This window comes from Ovis canadensis, chromosome 1 (assembly GCF_042477335.2).
Source record: "Ovis canadensis isolate MfBH-ARS-UI-01 breed Bighorn chromosome 1, ARS-UI_OviCan_v2, whole genome shotgun sequence".
In the NCBI taxonomy this organism is placed as follows: Eukaryota; Metazoa; Chordata; class Mammalia; order Artiodactyla; family Bovidae; genus Ovis; species Ovis canadensis.
In genome coordinates, this window is record NC_091245.1 from 109894413 (window position 1) to 109912645 (window position 18233).

General features: G+C 38.8%; 1 pseudogene; it reads left to right on the forward strand.

The window, feature by feature from the left end:
* The first annotated feature begins 1006 nt into the window (after nt 1-1006).
* LOC138437318 (T-cell surface glycoprotein CD1c-like) lies at nt 1007-10056 on the forward strand (annotated as a pseudogene).
* Nucleotides 10057-18233: the final 8177 nt, after the last annotated feature.

Here is an 18233-nt window from a genome sequence, read left to right on the forward strand (position 1 = left end):
GGCCCTTGGGTGATGAGAGAGTAGTGTACTTATGGAACATATAATGCACCTGCTATAGAAGGCCACTTCTCCCAGGTCAAGAAACATAACTAACCTTCCGCAGATATCAAAATGCAAGTAGAAATTTAGACAAAATGAGATGAAAGGAACACTATCCTACAAATAAAAATACTCTATACAACAAGACTCTCATTCAGATTTTACAGAGAAAGTAAAAGCATACAGAAAGCATACATGCAAAATCTAAAAGAATTTGGCACCGCCAAACAAGCTTTACAACCAATGCTAAAAGAACTTCTATAAGCAGAAAAGAAAAGGCCACAATTAGAAACAAAATAGCTATGAAATGAGAAACCTCACTGGAAAAGGCAAACATACAGTAAAGACAGAAAATCATCTACACACAAATATTTAAACCAGTAACTGTGAGAAGGGAGGGTACAAATGCAGGATGTTTGAAATGCACTTGAAATTAAGAGATCAGTAACTTAAAACAACCATATGTGTGTGTGTGTGTGTGTGTGTACATAAAATAAATGGGGGCCTCTGGGGCTACTATGTTAAAACCTCATGGTAACTACAAATCAAAAATCTATAATAGACAAACACAAAAAAGAAAAAGGAATCCAAATGCAACACCAAAGATGGTCATCAAATTGCAACAGAAGAGAACTAAAGAGTAAGGTAGAAAAAAGACCTACAAAAACAAATACAAAACAGCCATCAAACTGGCAATAAAAACATACTTATTGATAATCACCTTAAATATAAGTGGATTAGATACTTCAACCAAAATTCATAGACCGACTGAATGGATACAAACACAAGGCCTATATATATAAAGAGACCCACTTCAGATCTAGAGAAACAAACCGACTGAAAGTGAGGGGATAGAAAAATATATTCCATGTAAATGGAAATCAAAAGAAAGCTGGAGTAGCAATACCTAGATAAAATAGTCTTTAAAATAAAGACTATTACAAGAGACAAAAAATGACACTGCGTAATGATCAAAGAATCAATCCGAGAAGAAGATATAGCAACTGCTAATATATATCTCCCCAGCATAGGTGCACCACAATATATGAGGCAAATATTAACAGACCTAAAAGGAGAAATTGACAGTAACACAATAATAGTGGAAGACATTAACATGCTTTGTCCATTAATAGACACAGCATCCAGACAGAAAGGAGATACAGGCCTTAAAGGGCATATTAGAATAAATAGACTCTACTCATATTTATTGAGCATTCCATCTAAAAACAGCAGAATACACTTTCTTCTCAAGAGCACATGGAACATTCTCCAGGACTGATCACATGCTCGGCCATGAAACAAACTTCAGTAAAGCTAAGAAAATTGAAATCATATCAAGGATCTTTTCTGATTGCTATAAAAATAATTCAACTACAAAAAGAATCCCTACAAAAACTCAAGCATGTGGACACTAACCAAAATGAATCTAAACAACCAATGAAATAAAAAAGAAATTCAAAAAGTTCCTAAAGACAAAGGAAAATAAGAACTTGATGACATAAAACCTATCAGTTCAGTTCAGTTCAGTTCAGTTGCTCAATCGTGTCCGACTCTTTGCGACCCCATGAACTGCAGCACGCCAGGCCTCCCTGTCCATCACCAACTCTCGGAGTTCACTCAAACTCATGTCCATTGAGTCGGTGGTGCCATCCAGCCATCTCATCCTCGGTCGTCCCCTTCTCCTCCTGCCCCCAATCCCTCCCAGCATCAGGGTCTTTTCCAATGAGTCAACTCTTCTCATGAGGTGGCCAAAGTATTGGAGTTTCAGTTTCAACATCAGTCCTTCCAAAGAACACCCAGGGTTGATCTCCTTTAGGATGGACTTGTTGGATCTCCTTGCAGTCCAAGGGACTCTCAAGAGTTTTCTCCAACACCACAGTTCAAAAGTATCAATTCTCTGGTGCTCAGCTTTCTTTATAGTCCAACTCTCACATCCATATATGACCACAGGAAAAACCATAGTCTTGACTAGACGGACCTTTGTTGGCAAAGTAAGGTCTACAGAGTTAAAAACTTCACATCCAGAATGACTGTTTTAATTCTTTGTAAAAATTTACCAACAGTGGTTTGACCCATGCTTACTTTATTCTTATCATATAATTTATAAAATATTTTTTCTATGCCTTGTTGTATTTTCATAATTCTTTCTAAGTTTGAATCAGGTTCCAACATTTTATACTTGTTTTCAGTTTTGGGGAGTATCTCTGAAATTTCCTTAAAACTGAAGTTTTCTGCAGGCATAACTTCATCTGAGACACCTTCATCAATTTTATAAAAACCATTCTCCTCATTTATGTTGATAAGTTCCTCTATCTAGTTTCATATGTATAATTTCTCAACCAGTGGCAATATCCATCTTCCTCAGGCCAGCTATTTCTTCAATGACTTCTTTAACATTCAGTTCAAATCTCATTTCCAGTATTTTCATTTTTATCTTTGTTGGTCAATTCATTGTTTTATTATTATTCATTTAAAGCGTCACAGAATTTATTATTGAAATATAAGGAGACAATCAAGTATACCCTTTGATATCTGTTCATGGAAAAGAATAACCGTCAATGGTAAACTTTGTGAAGGGTTGTGATTTGTCAGTGATATAATTAGTTATTGATTGCATGCTTGTTATTTCCATAGTGATTCATGGAACTAAAAATTAGTAGCCTTGTACTTTATTTACATTTAATATAATGTGGTAACTGAAAGTTGAGCCATGCTGTTGGGGAATTGGTGTTATTTAAAAAAACCTTGTTAACTAAAATTTGTGTTTTAGTTAATATTGAAAGTGTACAAAGCAAGCATTACCTGTATTAGACAAAAGAAGACTGTATTATCTGTGGATCCCTAGAATTTTCCTTGTGTTTTTGCTTCTGCCAAGTGACCAGCTTAGAGCCATTTCTTTGTTGTGGTTTAAGATAGCTAATACTTATAAGACATGAGAGAAATGACAGTAAACTTCAGTTTTTTAAAACGTTGACAAATACCAGAAATATATTATCCAGAAAAATAAGATAATTTTGAAATTAACATAGACATACCTCTAATAGTATATCCCCTACATGTTTAGCTGCATGCTTTTTGATTGCCTCTTATGACAGCAATTTGTTACATCATTTTCTCCGGGAAACATGAAAAGATCATCCAGTCTGTCTGTAGCATAAATTGATCAGATTTGTTTTTCTTTTTTATTGATTGTTTAGAAGAACTCCCTTTTGGTTTCACGATTTATTGCTACCAATGCAAATTTTAAAATTTGTTTTAAGACTATGTTTTAGAGCAGTTTTTAGGGTTATAAGAAAACTGAGAGGAAAGTATACAATTTGCTCCCACACAGTCATATCTTCACCATCATCAACATCACTTTCCATATGGCACATTTTTTTTTAACCAAAGATAATCTACATTGACACATCATAATCACCCAAAGTCCATAGCTTACCCCAGAAGTCACTTTGGTGTTGTATATTGCATGGGTTTGGATAAATGTATCCTTCATTTAATATTGTAAACAGAATTTTCACTGTCATAAAAATTCTCTGCACTCTATTCATCCTTTCTTACCTAGAACCACTTATTAATATTAATTTCCTGAGTTGGGCATTCCAAATTGAGTGAATATTAGTCAACATTAAATTCATGTGAAGGAAAACCTGCAATCATGTTTTTTCTAAGAATAATTTAAAAAATTTCTAGCCAGAGCATAAGGTAACCACAAGATTTCTTTTTATCTTCCTGTTTAGTAGGGTGGATTTTTTTTTTTTCTGGTCCATTCTTACTGAGGATGTAATAGAAAGTCTCATGCCCAATTTGTATCTTTTTTTGGAGGTCTCAAGACTTTATCTCATCATTTATATGGCTATTGTAGCCAAAGCCCTTGGTAATCATCCCTTGACAACATCCTGGGAAGTCCAAGTGTTAATGTTCATTTCTAGCTCCAATTTTCAATGTCTCATTTGATTGTTTTCTGGACAATTTCTTTAATCTTATGAGGTGAGCATATGTCGTATAAATAATTTGTAAAATTATACTTTATCCAGAATATCTACATTTTTATAGTAGATTTTTGTTGTTGTTGTTCTTTCCTGGCTTCAATCTTGCAAAGAAAGCATCTTACTTGTCATGCACATATTTAAGCATGGAAATTGAAGGGTCAAGTGATGTGGAAATACTCTAGGCTTTAAAATTTAACCGAGGTGGTGAGCAGAGTTTAGAAAGAATGGATAGGGAGATTAGGGAGGAGTGCTGATAAAATAGAGATGGGACCCTAGGGACTCAGATTAAAAGTAAACAGAGAACATTATGGAGTCATAATTAAGTAAGAAATGAGGACCAGGAGGCAGAGAAAGAAAAGACTATGTAAATAAAAATGAATATGAACACAGACCAAGTCGAAGAATGTTAAAATTGAAACAGAACTGGAGAATATAAAATTATTTTAGTTCAATCATTTTACAGTGGGAGAAACTAAGACCCAAGACAGTAATCAGTGCATTCTAGTAAGGGATTTATCCTAGATCTCAGGACAGGACTCTTCTCACTGCTGCAGATGTGAGAGGCAGAAGGACCCAGAACAGAAGCAGAGACTGCTGCTGGGAGCCAGGAAGGGGAGAGAATCACATGAAGAAGTGCTGATAGGGAAATGAAAGTTCAGGGAAAGGCATGTGGCTCTGAGAAAGTGGGTTTTCTTGAGCAGGGAAGTGGGCAGAGGGTGAGGTTTCTGCTGGCAGAGAGGGGATGATGGAGTAGAGTGTGACACTGTGGGGTGGACATATGACAGTGGAGTGCTGAGGACAGTGATCTCTAGGGGGGAACTCACTGACGTGAGTTTGGTGGAGGGCCAGGTAAGAGCCCAGGCAAAGGTGAGTGTAAGCATATCTGTAACTTGAGCACCAATAGGGTGAGAAGAGGGAGCCTGGGGAAGGTTGGTGACAGAGGAAGAGCACTGTCACCCCCAGGAAAGCCAGGGCCCTCAGACAGGCTGGATTCTAATCAGGAGATGTTCCAGCCGTCTCAGGTTATTCTCTGGGGACCATGTGTATCTAGAGGGCCTACATAACCATCTCTTTCTCTCCCTATTGGAGATTTTCAGGCTCTTGGATCTCTGTTCATAATTGTTCACTGGTACAAATAGTCTGTTTCCCTTCTTGCAAATCCTACTTCTTCCACTTCTCCAACCTTTTCTTTGGGGAATGATATATTAAAATATGAGCCTTTGTGAATAATACTGGCATACGTAGGAGTTTGGATTATTTTTCATGAAGGCAATCGAAATATTTTAATTACGAGTTTGATAAGATCAGATGTGCATTTTACATAGCAACTCTGAATCAGAAATCTGAACAGAGAGGGAGAGGATTTGGATTGCATTGTCCAGATAAGGGATTATGGCAATGACCTGAGTCATACATGATGAAAGCAAGGACTAAATGATAGTAGGGTTAGAGATAAAGCGGCAGATTTTACAGATTATGGAGAGAAAGGCAGTAGTAACTGTGAGGAGTCAGTCAGGAGAGATAGGTTTGCAAACAGTGTGCATTACTAGTTTTCTGTTTAGATGACTGAATGGATATTATTATCATGGAGTTGGATGACACCTTCTAATTCCTCTGAAGGAGAATTCCTTAAATATGTTTTTGTTTCTTTTCTCAGTCCTATTCTTTCCTATGAAAATAGGAAATAGAATTAGCTCACTGGTGAGCCTAGGCGAGAAACTGGGTTGTGATATGTCTCAACAGCTTCTTCCTGTCTTTTGCCTCTGGAGTCAAGCTGCTCTCACAAGTGTCAGTTCTGGTCTTCTCCTCCATCCCTTGCCTTGAACAGACCCTTGGGGAGGGGTTGCTTAGAGGCTTTCTAACACTTCTTGGACTAGGTAAGTGTATTAGTTTGCCTGGGCTGCAGAGGAAAACACACAGCCTGGGTGGCTTCAACCACAGACATACTTTCTCACAGTTCTTGAGAACAGCAATACAAGAGAACTTGATTTCTTGTGAAGGCTCTCTGTCTGGCTTTCTTGTAGATAGCCACCTTCCTGATATGTCTTCAAATGACCTTTACTCAGTGCATGTGAGGAGAGACAGAGAGAGAGAGGGAGAAATGAGGAAGAGTGACCTCACTGTGTCTTTTCATATAAGACCCCACTCTTAAGACCTCATTTAACTCTAGTTACTTTCTTAGAGTCATCATCTCCAAGTATAACCACCTTGGGGGTAGGGGTTTCAACATGTGAGTTTAGAGGGAACACAAATAATCCATTTATAAGAATAAATCAGTCTACTTCATTTGGTTTTCAATACCAGCAACATTACTTGGATCATACAGTTAAGGGAAATCATCTAGAAGATTTATCAGAAGTGAAGTTGACAATTTGATCTATATATCAAATGCTCTCTATCTTTATCTCATTTGGATTTGAATTCAGGAGGTAGGAAAGGATAGTAGTTACTGGGCTCTATAATATTGGCAAGCATAATTAGATTGTATTGTAGTTATAAATATATTTGAGAACCTTAGAGACTAAACACAACAAAATATATTTTTCATTCTGGCAAACTCCATGGAAAGCAGGAAGCCTTTCCTTGCTTGTATCTCTTCCACATGGAAAAGATGATCTCCAGGCTGGCACTGCACGGCAACATGATCAAATGTAACAGTTTATGTGGTAGGGCCTAGACGAGGCTTACATCTCTAGTACAGCACATTCCATCAACCAGAACTCAGTAACATGGTCCTGACCCAATTAGAAAAGAGTGGGAGAATTATGTTTTTTCTCTAGGCCCTGGGGGAAAGTTTAATGAAAATATAGCATTGTATCAGCTATAAGTTCCTAAAACCACAAAACTATTGTTCTGAATAAGCTTGTTATCTGGAATTCTAGCCAATCAAATGGCAGTTATAATGATGAGTTTTAATTTTGGTTTTATACACTTCTATAGTTTGTAGTTCCTTGATAGGCATGAATGCATTGTCAACCTCTGTATGTTCTTATACCTACTAAAACACTTGGTACTAAAAATTTGTTGAGTGATTTTTTTTTTTTTTTAATTTTTGGTGAGTGAGCATATGAATTTAAACTCAATAGAAAGGCTTCTTCTTCTTCTTCTTCTTCTTCTTCTTCTTCTTCTTCTTCTTCTTCTTCTTCTTCTTCCTCTTCTTCTTCTTTTTAACTGGAGTATAGCCTGGAGAAGGAAATGGTAACCCACTCCAGAATTCTTGCCTGAAGAATCCCATGGACGGAGAAGCCTGGTAGGCCCCAGTCCATGGGGTTGCAAAGAGTCGGACATGACTGAGTGACTTCACTTTCACTTTCATAGTTGCTTTACAATGTTGTGTTAGTTTCTGCTGTACAACCAATTGTATCAGCTATTTGCATACATATATTATATTACTCACACTTCCCACCACTTTAGGTCACCACAGAGCACCAAGCTGAGCTCCCTCTACTATAGAGCAGGTTCCCACTAGCTATCTATTTTAACCATAATAATGTATATATGTCAATCACATCTCCCAATTCATCCTACCCCTTTCCCCACCCTATGTCCATATGCTTATTCTCAACATCTGCATCTCTATTCCTGCTCTGCAAATGGATAAAGAAGACGTGGTGCATACATTCAATGGAATATTTCTCAACTATAAGAATGAACAATATTTGGTCATTTGTAGAGACATGGATGGACTTAGACTGCATTATACAGATTGAAGTAAAATCGAAAAGAGGAAGCCTTATTCTTTATATATTTCATGGTAGAATACACTCTGGGTGGTTACAATGTCAACTCTAAGTATAATGGAAAACTGGCTATAGTTTATACAATTGTATGGTGAAAACATAGGTCTGAGAAAACATGCTTTGCAGTTTATAAACAAGTCAGTAAATTTTTTTTTAAAAAATGAGAAATGTGGAAGAAGCAGAGGGGAATGAAAAAGAGAACACTTTGAGGGTTTTTGAAAGGAGTAGAGTAGAATTGATGCCCAGAAGAGGAAACATGTTGGAATATAAACAGAATTGAGTGGAGAAACAGGAAGAAAAGTGATCTGTTAAAACAGGCAAGACCTGGGGAAGCAGTGCAGTTTCTGTTCTTCATTTGAATGATAAGATGAAAGTCCCAGAGAGGAGACGTAACCTTTCAGTGTCACAAACAACTTTGTCCACAGCAGTTCAGTAAAAGAACACAGAATGAAGGCTAGTGGTAAGAAGAATGGCTAGAATTCAGACAGCAGAGAATAACCTCAGGTCAGAGCTTGAGAGGAGATGAGAGATTGAGTAGGAGGCCCAAGGTTGAGTGAAACAGCAATTTTATTATAGTCAGTGATTGGTGGGGAGAACTGCAAGTTGAAGGAAGTTAGAGTGGAGATACTAATGGGTAGGTTTCTTGAGAGCAAAGAGAGAGAGAAACATTTGCAAATGACATGCTTTTTCTGCACCTTGCTTTGCTAGCTATTCTCTCAGGCAGGGACAATGTAGACGGTAAGAATGTCTGTCTGTCATTAATCAAGTGGATGTGGTTAAAGTGTAGCGGACCTTTCCAAGATGGATTTGGATTCTAAGGGTACCAGAGTGCTTACAATCTGAACATTTCTGGCTCTAGATCCAGTTTACTTTTTTAAAGGAAGATGGGGCCCTGGGTCAGGAAAATGTCATCTTTAGGCTAACTGTAATTTTCTCTCTTTCTGTTAACTGGTTGAATCTCCATCTTCTATCCTTTCTATTTGCCTCACTTTTCCTTAAACTACCTGACCATCTACCATCATAGGAGTCCAGGACTATATCTCATTCTATCTTATCCAGACCTCACCCTTTGCCAACCACTCAGGGGCATAGAGTCAGGGCTCTGGTTGGCTGGATGAGCTGCAGACTCACAGCTGAGAGGGTGAAACAGGTGCAGTAACTTTTCTGTACCTCTGGCCAAAGGGCAGCTTCAGCAATGAGGAGATGATAGACCTGGAGCTGCTATTCCATGTCTATTTGGTTGGATTATCTCGGGAGATTCAAGATTATGCCAGACAACTTAAATTTGAATGTAAGTTCAATCCACCCAATTAAGGGTTTATTTCAGAAGGTTCTTTTCTTCCTAGAAACAAACACTTTTCTGGATCATTTCTATTTTTTCTATTCCACCATAAAAACATTCATATATAAGTTTATTGGGGTTTATTCCAGATGTTGACTATTCAAGATTTCCTACACTCTTGCTTTTCCTACACTCTTGCTTTTCCCAGACTTCTGTTTTTCTTGTCTTTTTAAAATCTTTCTTCAATGGTCTCCCTTCTATGGCTTTAAACCCAGAGGCACACAACTGTCCCACTCTGTGCCTGATTCCCTTAAACTATGATCTCTTCTTCTACTCAGTTTCCTTAAGTCTATGTCCATAGTCCAACAACCATTATGATTCATTTCATGCACCTAGGAATGTTGTACTCTCCCCTTCTTCACATGTGTTCCTCTTCACTCTCCCCGAACCTATACCATGAACCTCACTTATCATTTACCCTCCAACTTATTCAAATCAAACCCTCAGTTCTTGGCATTTGTCCCTTATGCCCTTTTCCCAATCCCACCAATTCTTCTCTTCCCTGTTCTTGACTGAATATATCATTGACTCACCCTTATACACTTATAAAACCATCTCCTTGCTCCAATTTTTAATAAAGTCTCAGGTTCCCATATAGTTCCTCTCATTTCCTTCATTAATCTCTCTTTCTTCTTCCTCCCTCTCCCCAGATCCCTTTGAATTACAGGTGAGTGTTGGCTGCATTCTAAGGAAACTACAAAAGGGTTTTTTTCAGGCAGCTTATCAAGGATCAGATTTCTTGAGTTTCCAAACCATGTCATGGGTACCATCTCCAGAGGGTAAGAGTGGGGCCCGGAGTGTCTGTGATCTAATCAATCAGTATGAAGGCATCAAGGAAACTGCATAAACTCATCAGCAACATTTGTCCCCAGTTTCTCTTGGATCTCCTCGATGCAGGTAAGCTGTATCTCCAGAGGCAAGGTTGGTACAACCCGCTTTTCTAAGATCTTTCTATATAAGTCTTGCTCCTTTCCACCATTTCTTTCAAAATTAGGAAGGGACAGTTTAAGAGGGAGAGAGGTTGCTGGGCAAAAGTTCCTAGAGGATTCTGTCAGACCTCTTCACCATGACCCGCCCATCTTGGGTTGCCCCGCAGGCATGGCTTAGTTTCATTGAGTTAAATAAGGCTGTGGTCCTAGTGTGATCAGATTTCCTAGTTTTCTGTGAGTATGATTTCAGTGTGTCTGCCCTCTGATGCCCTCTTGCAACACTTAATATCTTACTTGGGTTTCTCTTACCTTGAGCATGGGGTATCTCTTCACAGCTGCTCCAGCAAAGCACAGCCACTGCTCCTTACCTTGGACGAAGGGTATCTCCTCACCGCCACCCTTCCTGACCTTCAACGTGGGATATGAAAGTGGAGAGTGAAAAAGCTGGCTTAAAGCTCAACATTCAGAAAACGAAGATCATGGCATCTGGTCCCATCACTTCATGGGAAATAGATGGGGAACAGTGAAAACAGTGTCAGACTTTTTTTGGGGGGGCTCTAAAATCACTGCAGATGGTGACTGCAGCCATGAAATTAAAAGATGCTTACTCCTTGGAAGAAAAGTTATGACCAACCTAGATAGCATATTCAAAAGCAGAGACGTTACTTTGCCGACTAAGGTCCATCTAGTCAAGACTATGGTTTTTCCAGTGGTCATGCATGGATGTGAGAGTTGGGCTATGAAGAAGGCTGAGCAATGAAGAATTGATGCTTTTGAAGTGTGGTGTTAGAGAAGACTCTTGAGAGTCTCTTGGACTGCATGGAGATCCAACCAGTCCATTCTGAAGGAGATCAGAATTTCTTTGGAAGGAATGATGCTAAAGCTGAAACTCCAGTACTTTGGCCACCTCACACGAAGAGTTGACTCATTGGAAAAGACTCTGATGCTGGGAGGGATTGGGAGCAGGAGGAGAAGGGGACGACAGAGGATGAGATTGCTGGATGGCATCACTGACTCGATGGATGTGAGTCTGAGTGAACTCCGGGAGATGGTGATGGACAGGGAGGCCTGGTGTGCTGCGATTCACGGGGTCACAATGTGTCGGACACCACTGAGTGACTGAACTGAACTGAAGACTATCATGTGTGTATAGGAACAAGTGGATAATACATAGTGTACAATAGGATTAGTTGAGTACACAATTGTGTTGTTTCGTTGGGAACCAGGATTTTCTGTGTAGGAGAAGGCAAGTTGATGTGAGATAGATGAGTAAACCTCTGTAGCTCTAAACTTGAAGGTATAGATATAAACTCATTAATAGGAAGAAAAAAATATTCTGACCACTTGATAAACCCAGAAACAAAGACAGGATTGTGGTTTCCATATAATACTTTCTCACAAAAAGGAACCAGAACACCATGAAGAAACAGATAATTTCCAAGTCGGAGCAGGAAGGGTCTGTAACAATTTTGTCTACAAGGGTCTGTAGCAATTTTGTCATGCCAGAAGGTTAATTGGAAGCTCACTGATAAAGGTATGTTGAAAGGATTCATACACAACTGCCTTGGAAAGGATCTCATCATTTTAAGTCTCAAGAGAAACAATGCTAGGATAGATTCAAACACTTTCAACATGCTGAAATTCATTAATTTTCAGTAGTGCAAAAACTAACCCATTAGTCACCCAGGAACCTATATAAAAAACCTATTCTCTTGTACATTGGTAAATATAAAGGAAGAATCAAGTATTTATTCTGCCTTTGTTTATTTCAGGGTAATGAGATACTTATTTAGGAGAATGTATCTTTTTAGAAAAATTCTAATTTAGAAAGAAGGTATGTTACCCTTACATACCACTTAAAGAAATACTAGATCTAAGTGACTTGTTTTCAGAGTGTGTTTTTGGATATCTGTGGATTTCTGACACCCATTCACAGGATGCATAGGTTAAAATCTACTCTTATAACAATACCAAAATATTATTTTAGTGTTCATTGCTTTCCAGAGACTATCTGACATATAATATTGCATTAGATTATATTTGGAAGCAGATATGAAAATACAGATGTCTACTATTAAGTCAGAGGAATTGCAGAAATATTTTAAAAGCTTCAAGGCTACAAAGCCCCTATTCTCATTGTAGTTTTTGAACATTTACTTAATAAAGATATATTTTAATACTCAGTTTATTTTTCTTATGTTAAAGTATATGTTTTAAGAATTCATTCATTTTTACTTCTCATATGAATTTCCCTGGTGGTTCAGCATTAAGGAATCCTCCTTCAATGCAGGGGATCCAAGTTTGATCCCTGGGTCAGGAAGATCCCCTGGCAAAGGAAATGGCAACCCATTCTATTCTTGCCTAGGAAATTCTAGTATTCTTGCCTGAGAAATCCCATAGAGAGAGGAGCCTGACAGACTGTAGTCCATGGAGTCACAAAAGAGTCAGATTGGCTTTAGTGACTAACCACCACCAACAATAACTTCTAATGTAGTATCTATCTCAGTTCAGTTCAGTTCAGTCGCTCAGTCATGTCCAACTCTTTGTGACTCCATGAACTGTAGCATGCCAGGCTTCCCTGTCCATCACCAATTTCTGGGATCTTGCTCATACTCATGTTCATCAAGTCAGTGATGACACCCAACCATCTCAGCCTCTGTCGTCCCCTTCTCCTCCTGCCTTCAGTCTTTCCCAGCATCAGGGTCTCATTGGAAAATGAGTCAATTTTTAGCATCAAGTAGCCAAAATATTGGAGCTTCAGCTTCCACATCAGTCCTTCCAATGAATATTCAGGACTGATTTCCTTCAGGATGGACTGGTTGGATCTCCTTGCAGTTCAAGGGACTCTCAATGGTGTTTTACAACTGTGGTTTGAAAACATCAGTTCTTCAGAGCTCAGCTTACTCTATAGTCCAACTCTCACATTCATTCATGACTACTGAAAAAACCATAGCTTTGACTAGACAAACCTTCATTGGCAATGTAATGTCTCTGCTTTTTAATATGCTGTCTAGGTTGGTCATATCTTTTCTTCCAAGGAACAAGTGTCTTTTAATTTCATGGCTCCAGTCACCATCTGCCATGATTTTGGAGCCCAAGAAAATAAAGTCTGTCACTGTTTCCATATCTATTTGTCATAAAGTAATGGGACCAGATGATATGATTTTAATCTTTTGAATGCTGAGTTTTAAGCCAACTTTTTCACTCTCCTCTTTCAATTTCATCAAAGGGCTCTTTAGTTCTTCACTTTTTACCAGCCACGTGGGTGTCATCTGCCTATCTGTCTGTCTATCTATCATCTATCCATCTATCATCTACATAAAGTTTCAACCCTCATATATTGCTGGTAGAAATGTAAAATGATACAGCTGCTATTGAAAACAGTTTGGTAGTTCTTCAAAAAGTTAAATATTAACTATTTGATCCAGCAATTCCACTTCTAGATATGTCCCCATAACAATGGAAAACAGATTTTCAAACAAATATTTGTATAAGTATGCTTATAGTAGCACTATTCACAATGATGAGTAGGAAGAAATAATCCAAGTGTCCATTAATGAATAAATGGATAAACAAAATATGGTATATATATACCTGCAATGGAATGATCAGTTCAGTTCAGTCGCTCAGTCGTGTCCGACTCTTTGCGACCCCATGAATCACAGCACGCCAGGCCTCCCTGCTCATCACCATCTCCCGGAGTTCACTCAGACTCACTTCTATCGAGTCAGTGATGCCATCCAGCCATCTCATCCTCGGTCGTCTTCTTCTCCTCCTGCCCCCAATCCCTCCCAGCATCAGAGTCTTTTCCAATGAGTCAACTCTTCTCATAAGGTGGCCAAAGTACTGGAGTTTCAGCTTGAGCATCATTCCTTCCAAAGAAATCCCAGGGCTGCTCTCCTTCGGAATGGACTGGTTGGATCTCCTGGCAGTCCAAGGGGCTCTCAAGTCTTCTCCAACACCACAGTTCAAAAGCATCAATTTTTTGGTGCTCAGCCTTCTTCACAGTCCAACTCTCACCCTAAAAAGGAATGGAAGTATACCTGATACTATGTGAATGAACCTCAAGAACATGCTAAATGAAAGAAGCCATATTCAAAAAGACATATATAGTCTCATTCCATATGCATGGAATATATAGAATTGGTAAATCCATTGATACAGAAAGAAGGTTGTTTATTACTCAATAGTGTTCTGGGGTAAAGGAGAAATAAGCAGTGACTACCTAATGAATGTGGGCTATGTTTTTGGGGGTAATAAAAATGTTTTATAGCCTTCTCTGGAGGCTCAGCTTGTAAAGAATCTACATGAAATTCAGGAGAGCTGGGTTTGATCTCTGAGTTGGGAAGATCCCTTGGAGAAGGGAACAGCTACTCACTTCAGTATTCTGGTCTGGAAAATTCCATGGACTGTATAGTCCATGGGGTTGCAAAGACTCAGACATGACTGAGAAACTTTCACTTTCACAAATGTTTTATAAGTTGTTAGAGCTGGTGGCTGCACAATATTGTGTGGTACTAAGTTCCACTGAATTGTACACTTTAAAATGGTCACTTTGAGGGTCATGTTTCACCTCAATAAATAAGTAATTGTGAGATATTCACACTACAAAATGAAATTTCTGAGTCTAATTACAAAATGTTCCATGAGAAAAGAATAGAAAAAGGGACAGAATGAAGATGACAGTAAGAAAATCCTGAGCTCACTTCCTCCCCCACACATGAAAACTATGACTACATTTAGAACAATCTCTCTGTGAACTACCTAAAGATTAGTAGAACATCTCTTCCTCAACTAAGGATACAAATGAAAGAAAAAGAACAGGCCCAGGATAGAAAGGGTGAGATGCAGTCTAGTCAAGACCCACAGCCCTCACACAGCAACCTGTAAGTGGAGTTGATATCACAAACACAGAGATCGTCCCTAAGAAGGGAGGATTTGGAACTTCACATTGAGCACCTCAGTCCTGAGGACTTGCAAGAACACTTAGCCCCCTCAATATTTGACTTTGCAAACCAGTGAAACTTACATCCAGGAAAGCAGGAGGGGTATAGCAAACAGAGACTCACCTCTTAAAGACCTTGCACACAAACTCACTTGCTCTGGTCTCGGCAGAGAGTCAGCAGCACATTAAAATGTGCCTGGGCCATAAAAGAAGGAGATTTATTAACTAGTTTTAGGGTGAATGTCAAAGGTGCAGCACCTTTTCTATGGGGGCCAGATAACCATGATGATGTGATCACTCAGCTAGAGTCAGACATTCTAGAGTGTGAAATCAAATGGGCCTTGAGAAGCATTGCTATGAAGGCAGCTAGTGGATGTGATGGAGTCCCAGCTGAACTATTTCAAATCCTAAAAGATGAAGCTGTTAAAATGCTGCACTCTATTTATGCCAACAAATTTGGAAAGCTCAGCAGTGGCCACAGGACAGGAAAAGGTCAGTTTTCATTCTAATCCCAAAGAAGAGCAATGCCAAAGGGTGTTCAATTGTACTAGACAATTGTACTCATTTCACTGCTAGCAATGTAATTCTCAAAATCCTGAAATCTAGGCTTTATCAGTATGTAAACCAAGAATTTCCAGATGTTCAAGCTGGATTTCAAAAAGGCAGAGGTACCAGAGATCAAATTGCCAACATCTGTTGGATCATAGAAAAAGCAAGGGAGTTCCAGAAAAACTTCTGTTTCATTGACTATACTAAAGCCTTTGACTGTGTAGATCACAACAAATTGTGGAAAATTCTTAAAGAGATGGGAATATCAGACCACCTTATCTGCTTGCAAGAAACCTGTATGCAGGTCAAGAAACAACAGTTAGAACCAGACATGGAACAATGAACTGGTTCTAAATTGGTGAAGGAGTATGTCAAGGCTATATATTGTCACCCTGCCTATTTTTTTTTTTTTCAAATAAAAGCAGTTTATTCAATTTTATATAAAAGTAATCTAAATTATAAGGGATCATCTGTAGCCTTAGTTTTAAATCAGAAAGGATAAATTTTATATGTGAAGAGACTATGCCATAAGTATAATACTGAGCAAATAATCATGCACAGACTTTCATACAAAATGTATCCTTTGATTGAATGGAATTGTCTTCTTCTTCCTCCTCTTTTTTTTTTTTTTTTTACTTTATTTTACTTTACAATACTGTATTGGTTTTGCCATGCGTTGGTGTACATGCGTTCCCAAATGCCTATTTAACTTATGTGGAGTATATCACGCAAAATGCCAGGCTGGATGAAGTAAAAGCTGGAATAAAGATTGCTGGGAGAAATATCAATAACCTCAGATATGCAGATGACACCACCCTCATGGCAGAAAGCAAAGAGGAACTAAAAAGCCTCTTGATGGAAGTGAAAGAGGAGAATGAAAAAGCTGGCTTAAAACTCAGCATTCAAAAAACGAAGATCATGGCATCTGGTCTCATCACTTCATGGGAAATAGATGGGGAAACAATGGAAACCGTGCCAGACTTTATTCTCTTGGGCTCCAAAACTGCTGCAGATGGTGACTACAGCCAATAAATTAAAAGACACTCGTTGCTTGGAAGAAAAGCTATGACAGAGTTAGACAAGCAGAGACATCATTTTTCAGACAAAGGTCCATATAGTCAAAGCTATATTTTTTTTTCCAGTAATCATATATACATGTGAAAATTGGACTATAAAGAAAGCTGAGAGCCAAAGAATTGATGGTGCTGGAGAAGATTCTTAAAAGTCCCTTGAACTGTAAAGAGATAAAATCAGTCAATCCTAAAGGAAATCAACCCTGAATATTCAATGGAAGGACTGATGTTGAAGCTAAAGCTCCAATATTTTGACCACCTGATGTGAAGAGACAACTCACTGGAAAAGACCCTGATGGTGGGAAAGATTGAGGGCAGGAGGAGAAGGGGGTGGCAGGGGATGAAATGGTTGTATGACATCACTGACTCAATGGACATGAGTTTGAGCAAATTCTGGGAATTAGTGAAGAACAGGGAAGCCTGGCTTGCTGCAGTCCATGGGCTCACAAAGAGTCGGACATGACTGAGCAACAGAATGGCAACAACTGGGAGCCAAAGTGCCAGTTGGCACCATTTTAGAAAATTCTCTCTTTATCTATTTGACCTAAATCTGGTGAAGGCCTTTCTGACATTTGTTGCCAATCTTGATAGCACTGTTCATCTGGTCCTAGCATTTTTTTTTTGAGCTTTTAAAACAATTATTTTTTATTGAAGGATAATTGCTTTACAGAATTTTGCTGTTTTCTGTTAAACCTAAACATGAATCACCATAGGTCCTAGCATTTTCTTGTGAATTCACACTACACGTACCCAGCTAGTGATCTTCTACAGGGCCTCTTACCCCATCACACCCAGAAGGCAGCCTTAGCTAGTTCTGGTGCCCCTCCAAAGTAGCTCTTGTCTTAACATACCAAACAGGCAGCCTGAGCCAGGACCTGTACCCATCAAAAGTGGCTCCTGCCCCATTACACCTAGTGGAAGGCTTAGGACAGGACAGGTGCTCCTCCAGAGTAACTCACACCCTGCCAGGCCAGCACTGCCTACCAGTGCACCCATAGCAGTCTAGCTCTGCTGCATAGCCAGCCTCATCAAGGACAGCTCTTCCCACCATCACATCTACAGAAACCACACCACAACTGGAGGGTACCCACAGACCACACAGAATACAACTTTATCTGATGCAGATATATACCACCTACAAGATTTACTTGTACTACACAGGGTACACAGACCACACAGAGTACAACCAGTGCCTGGTTCTGGTGCCCAGATTGGATTGCTCTTCCCACAGAAGCCTTGCTAAATAAGGCCTCTCCTTCAAGACCAGGAGACACAGTTGATCTACCTAATATATAGGAAAAATGTGAATAGTTGGGCAAAATGAAAAGACAACAAAGGAATATGTTCTAAACAAATAAACAGACACCTCAGAAAAAGAGAAATGGAGATAAGTGATTTACCAGATAAAGCGTTCAATGTAATGGTCATAAAGATACCTATCTAATGCTCAAATCAAAAGGCGTAGGGTTGCTTATTGGGTTAAAAATCAACTACCTACTATATACTACCTACAAGATTCACTTTGGATTTAAAGACACACATAGGCTGAAAATGAAGGATGGAAAAAGATATTTCATGAAAATGAAGTACAGCAACCTGAAACTAGTACAGCATTGTTAATTAACTA